We start from the raw sequence: 5,981 nt of genomic DNA, 5'->3' as shown, positions 1-5,981 counted from the left end.
CATCCAGATGCTGGATGCCTGGCTTACACATATCAGTGCACCAAAAAATGCCTTGAAGCGTTTATTATTGTCCACACTTTCCTGATGAGGAAACTAACGATTGTAAAAGGTCCAAGGTCACAGGGCTAGCACTAGTCCATCCACTAACATCTCATTCCTTTGTAAAAATTAGTATAAAGGGTATATGGTTCAGCAAGTGATTGGCGCCCCTGTGCTAATAAGAAAAATTAAACCTCTCCTTCCCAATGGAAGCAGTTGTTATGCCAGGGCTTAAAGGTCAGAATAGGGAGGGACTGGATTCCAGACTCCACTTCTGGGCCGTGACACCCTTGGACAGCCAGCATCCTGCACAGCCCCACCCAGCAGCTCTGCAGGCAAACAGAGGTGGGATGTTCTAGAGCTGGGACTTCAACCCAAGTGTCTGTGATTTCAGAACACGTGATCTTATCAAAAAGCAGCCGTATACATATATATTTTTAAAGCAGTGAATTTCCCTGTACAAAGGGTTTATTTCTTTAATATAAACTTCCTTTAGGTCAAAAATCATATCCAGTGAATCTCAGAATCCCAGCCTGTAATTTTGTACCCCAAAACAATTCTGAATCCACCTGTTGCTGGATTGTTTGACACCGTGAGACAGGGTTAAGGTCAAACCCCATCCTACCAGCTGTGGTGTAAGACCTGAAATTAAGGCCCCAAATCATGTGCTGCCATGACAGCTGGTACAACTGGGAGAACCTCAGATATCCTATCTGCACATTCCTGCCACCACACTGCTTCTGTGGATAAGGTCCCTGGTTTGAAGCTGTTATGTAACCCCAGAAAAACATGTCCTTAAACCTAATCCATTCCTGTAGTGTGAACCCATTGCAGGTAGGACCTTCTGATGAGGTCACTTCAGTAAAGATGTGACTCATCTCAAACAGAATGGGTTTTAATCCTATTTACTGGAATCCTTCTAAGCAGAATGGAGATCAGACAGAGAGAGAGAAAGCCACAGAGGGAGGAGCCATAAGCTGAAACCAACGGAACTGGGAGAGAAGGAAGAGGTTGCCACCCCCGCATGTGACAGACCCCAGGACCAAGGATCAACAGCAGCCAGACCCACAGTCTTCAGAGAGAAGATATCGCCTTGATGATGCCTTGATTTGGACTTTCTTCTGAACCTCAAAACCATGAGCCATTAAATTCTCATTGTTTAAGTGAGCTCACTGCATTGTATTTGCTTGGGCAGCCTAGGAAACTAAAACAGTCCCCTAGCCCAACAAGCCTCCTTAACAAACAAGCCAAGTGCAGTTCTGTTTCGCCCTCAGTAGAGGGTTTCGATTCCCTCCAACCTGTGGAATTACTCAAGCAAACCAATCACATCCTCCCGTGGGAGCCAGGGGCCTCCCCACCCTTTGATACTACAAAGCTTGCTTCCCATAGCCCTGGTTGCCTTCTCTGTTTCCAAGTACAAACCCATGTGACCCTGCGTGGCGGGCCGTGTCCTCCTCCCCATCTGTGAGTATATGTGACTAATCAACCGCCATCCATCTCATCGGTCCAGTGTGGTGTGTCTGGTCATCCCTGAAAATCTGCCGTACGAATGGGGTGAAATAGGATGCCGTTAAAACACCAGCCCCCAGTGCCAGCATATGAGGCAGCACCGCTGCCAATTTCCCCAGCCCCTGCTTCCATCTCTTCTTTCTCCCCTCTGCACTGCAGCACCACCCAGGCCCCTCCGTCCCCAAGGCAGCAGGCCCTGCAGGAGTAAATCGTCCGCACGGTCAGTTCCGGGCCTTAGCTCATCTGAATCATGGACCTTCTTCGTTAACTGATCCTTTCACAATATGCTTAAATCAAACCTCTGGACAAGCAAATCTCCAGAGTTAATGAGACAAAGCAGAAAAAGAGATCCCGGTATCTGAGCCTCACTCACAGTCCATGGCCCCTTCCTCAAGACTTCAGAGAGCTACCATTCTCTGTGTCCCGCCTGCTTCCCCACACCCACGTAGGGCTTCCACCATTTCACTCGGAGGTTTTCCTTTGGGGATCAGGGTGGAAGCTGGCCCAGATTTACTCCACTGACTCAGCAGGCTGACAAATCCGGGAGAGGATTTTGAAGACAGAGCATAGCAAATCCTTTCAGCAATCATCTAGCAATTTAGACGTTTAGACAGATAACGAAAAGCTTGAAGATTCGCCTGGCCCAGACCCTGCCACCTGCACATGTGGGCACTGTGGGGGGAGGGCAGAGATGGACAGAAGCCTCCAGATTTCTCTGTGCTGGATGGAAGGCAATATATGGCTCTATCAACTTCCCTCTTGTGTTTGGAGAAGACGTTTCTTCCTAAGTCTGGGTTTTGTTTTGTTTTTCAGCCTTCATCTATCCACTCTGGCTTATCTTTTAATAACACAATTAAATAACAATTACTAAAAATTTTTTTTTCAAATAACAGACATATCTTGGGACTAAGACCTAGCTGTCTATTTGAGAGTGGCGGGGGATGGCGTGGGAAGGGTGCCAAGGAGGACAGCAGGAATCAAACGGGCAGGAGTGCAAAGACCTGTGAAATAGGGGGGACAAGGCAGCTTGGCCTTCTTTCTCAGACCTGCTCCCGACCCACCACAGCTGACGTTCCCCCCAACAGGGATCTTGGGGTGGTGTGGGCAGTGCCACCTGCTGCTCCAATGCCGCATCTGAGTGTGGGGGCACCAAACACTCGAGCTCCTAAGCGCGGCTCAGTGGCTCAAGGCTTGCGTGTTCTGTTTGGGGTGTGGGGATGCTGAACCCCCAGCCACACCCCAAGCGCCGGTGCCTGCCTCAGTCCTCAGTGACTCATCTGGCTTTCCCAGCCGGGCCCAGCCTAAACACTACCCACTTGGCAGAAGGAAGGGGTGTTTCCCCGTTGCTCGGTGACCTGGCGACCCTGAAAGGAACAGACCAGGTCCCCTCCCTGGCGGCCTGGAGAGCGGCGCCTGGAGCTCGGCCGCCGGCGTGCAGACGAGTCCCCGCGGCCGCGCACGACTCTCCCCCTCCCCAACGCGGAGAACGGGGCTGGCGGGTCGCTGCGTTTTCCCTGCGGGCCGGGCCCTGCGCCTCACAAACAAGGCCACGTGCGCACGGCACCCGGGGCTCCCTCCCTCCGCCCGGTGACGCGGCCGCAGCTGAGGGGCGGTGGGGTGGCCCCGGCAGCTGTGCGAGGCCACACAGGAGCAGACTCGGGGTCAGGCGGCGGCCGGCGGGTCCCCGGGTGGGAAAGAAGCCAGGGGTCCCAGGCCACCAACATGCCGTCCCAGGAGGCAGTGATCTTGCCGGCTTATTTAGTCAATCCACCGACATCTGCCTGGCACAGCGCTAGGGGCTAGAGAAGTCAGCGCAAGCAGAAGGGTGGAGGAGGCGGTGAAGGCTGTTGGGACACACATAAGCCCTGGCCTCCACCCTCGGTGAGCTCCCAGTCTAGCTGGAGAAACGAAAACGTAAGAGAAGGCTGACGACTGAGAAGTCAAGGGGATAAGCCCTGTGAAAGAGCTCTGAGTTCTTCGATTAAAGCACCGGACCCCTGCCCGTCAGCCACACTGCATGCTCACCTGGGGTTTGCTCAGTCCAGGCCCTTCCCTCTTTCTCTCCACCCGGGGAATTAGAAGTGATCCCAGCACAGGCACGGCCTGGTCCACGCAGCCTCCCTGCCCACAGGGTGGGAGCCTCTCCTTCCCACTTCTGCTTCATACCTCTGCCTTTGCACATATTATGCATTGTTTATAAACTGTTCATTTTTTTTTTTTATTAACAATGGGTCTTTGCTCCCCACTGGACTAGGACTCCTTGAGAGTAGACAGCTGCCCCTTGTTTTATCTCACTAGACATAATTCTAGCATAATATCTGGTATGCAGTAGGCAACCTATAAATATATCTCAAATAATAATAGTAGCTGTGGCTGACAGTCCCTACAGGACCCCCCTTGCACACAAATTCCCTCCCATTGAGGGTAGGAGGAAACTGAGATTTACTTCTGACTGATAAAATATGGCAAAGGCAATGGAAGGGCACACCTGTGATTATTTTTCCCTACATAAGATTCCATCTTAGCAGACTAGAGAGAGAGGTTCTTGGGCTGACCTCCAATAATCCAAGAGTCTTGAGGATGACAAGCCCTGTTGCTAGCTGCCTACAGAGCGGCAGGGAAGGGGGGCTGGGCTCTTGAAACTGATGGTTCACTCAAGCCAATAGCCAGTAAGAAGCTGGAGCCCTCAGTCATATAAGGGAATGAATTCTGCCAACACCTGAATGAGCTGGGAAGGTTTTTCCCCAGTCTGGCCTCTGATTGAGAAGAAGGTCGACACCTTGAATGCAGTCTCATGACTCCTTACCCATGAAAACTCTGAAATTATAAATGCTTTCTTTACAGCTGCCAGGTTTGTGGCAAATTTGGTGTGCAAGAATAGAAAATCAATATAATAGCTAATGTTGACTAAGGACTTATTTTTCTCTAAGCACTGCAAGAAACACTTTATAAACTGTATTCCATTTCGTCCTCAAAGTAGTGCTTTGAAAATAGGTACTATTCTTATCAGCATTTTACTGACTGGAAAATTGAGATTTAGAAAAGGACTTGAGTTCCAGTCTTTCTAATTGCAATTTGATGCTTTTATCCTCTGCTGTTCTTGGTAGCTTGATGAAGGCTGGATGGGTTTATGCACCACTGTAGGTGTACTCACACCTATTTTCAAACAAATCCCATTTCACAAATTAAAAATATATATACATATCCAAATTGATTTTTCTCATTTTCCTATAGAATGGAGATGGAGAGAGATTTTCTTGTTATCAACCTAAATTGGTGATGCCAGCTAGTCCAATCTTTTACTTTGTGTATAGACCTTCACGGGTTCTGGATCCAAGCAAAGGGTGTCAGTCCCAACTCCCTACGAGGCATGGGTCCAAAGTTTTATTTCCTGTCTTTGGTTAAATGTCAAAAATTAACTGGTTTCCCCAGCCTCCTAACTCCCAGGACATTTGCAGCAGTAGCTTACATGCCCCCAAAACTGGTTTTTAGCTTTGCTTTGTCTTTAACCCCTGGGCACATACTTTACATTTCTCTGAGTTCAGTGTTGCATTTAAAATGAGTATTTGTTATACTGTATCCATCATCTACAGCATTTTATATTAAGACACGCTTTCAAGTAATCTTGTCTGTCATAATTCTATAACTGGAAGTCAAGAGTGTTCCTTTTAAGATGATGTATTGCCCATGTTGAATTTCAAAATCCATATCGTAAACATCCAAAACTCCTGTAAAAGAAATGTTTTGCCCTGATCAAAAGGAGACCACCCTGACAGAGCCTTAAAATCCCATGATGGTCCTTAGTCTCCAAACAACTCCATTCAGTTAGACCAATCCTCTTCTAGGCTGGAATCCAATTTTGCAGAGTCTTGGGAACCCATTCCTGCCAGGGACTGTATTTCTTCCTCACTCTTCTGTCTGCTGGGCCAATATCTGTTTATAAAACTGAATTTTTGAAGTTATTATTTTGGCTACAAACTTCAAACTATTGAGGGACTGCAATATAGGTAAATGAAAGTAGTACATGTGCTTTTTTTTCTTTTCCCCTCCTGTATTTAGGTCAGAGCTCCACCCAAGAGCTCCACCCAGAAGCATGCCACAGCATTGAATCCAGCAGATCCTGCCTCAGTGCTTCCCATTGAAGGCCACGGAGCAATGAACTGGCAGGTCAAACCCAGAAGGTCAATCCCTCTCCAGCACCCACATTTATTTCTTCTCCTTTTTGTCAGACTTTTTTTTTAGGTCACACATAACCTTGTCTACTTAACAAGGAGTTTGCTAAGAATACAACAATTTTCGCCTATGGCCTCAAATATTAGCTTTGACAAGCTCAGGAGGAAAAGGTTCTCTGAGCAGTGGCTAGAGGGAAGTACCTAAAACCGTAGAGCTGTGTTCCAGTAGCCTTGATTCTTGAAGATGATTAAATGATGATA

Source organism: Tamandua tetradactyla, chromosome 6 (assembly GCF_023851605.1).
Source record: "Tamandua tetradactyla isolate mTamTet1 chromosome 6, mTamTet1.pri, whole genome shotgun sequence".
In the NCBI taxonomy this organism is placed as follows: domain Eukaryota; kingdom Metazoa; phylum Chordata; class Mammalia; order Pilosa; family Myrmecophagidae; genus Tamandua; species Tamandua tetradactyla.
Note: the sequence above shows the minus strand (reverse complement) of the source record.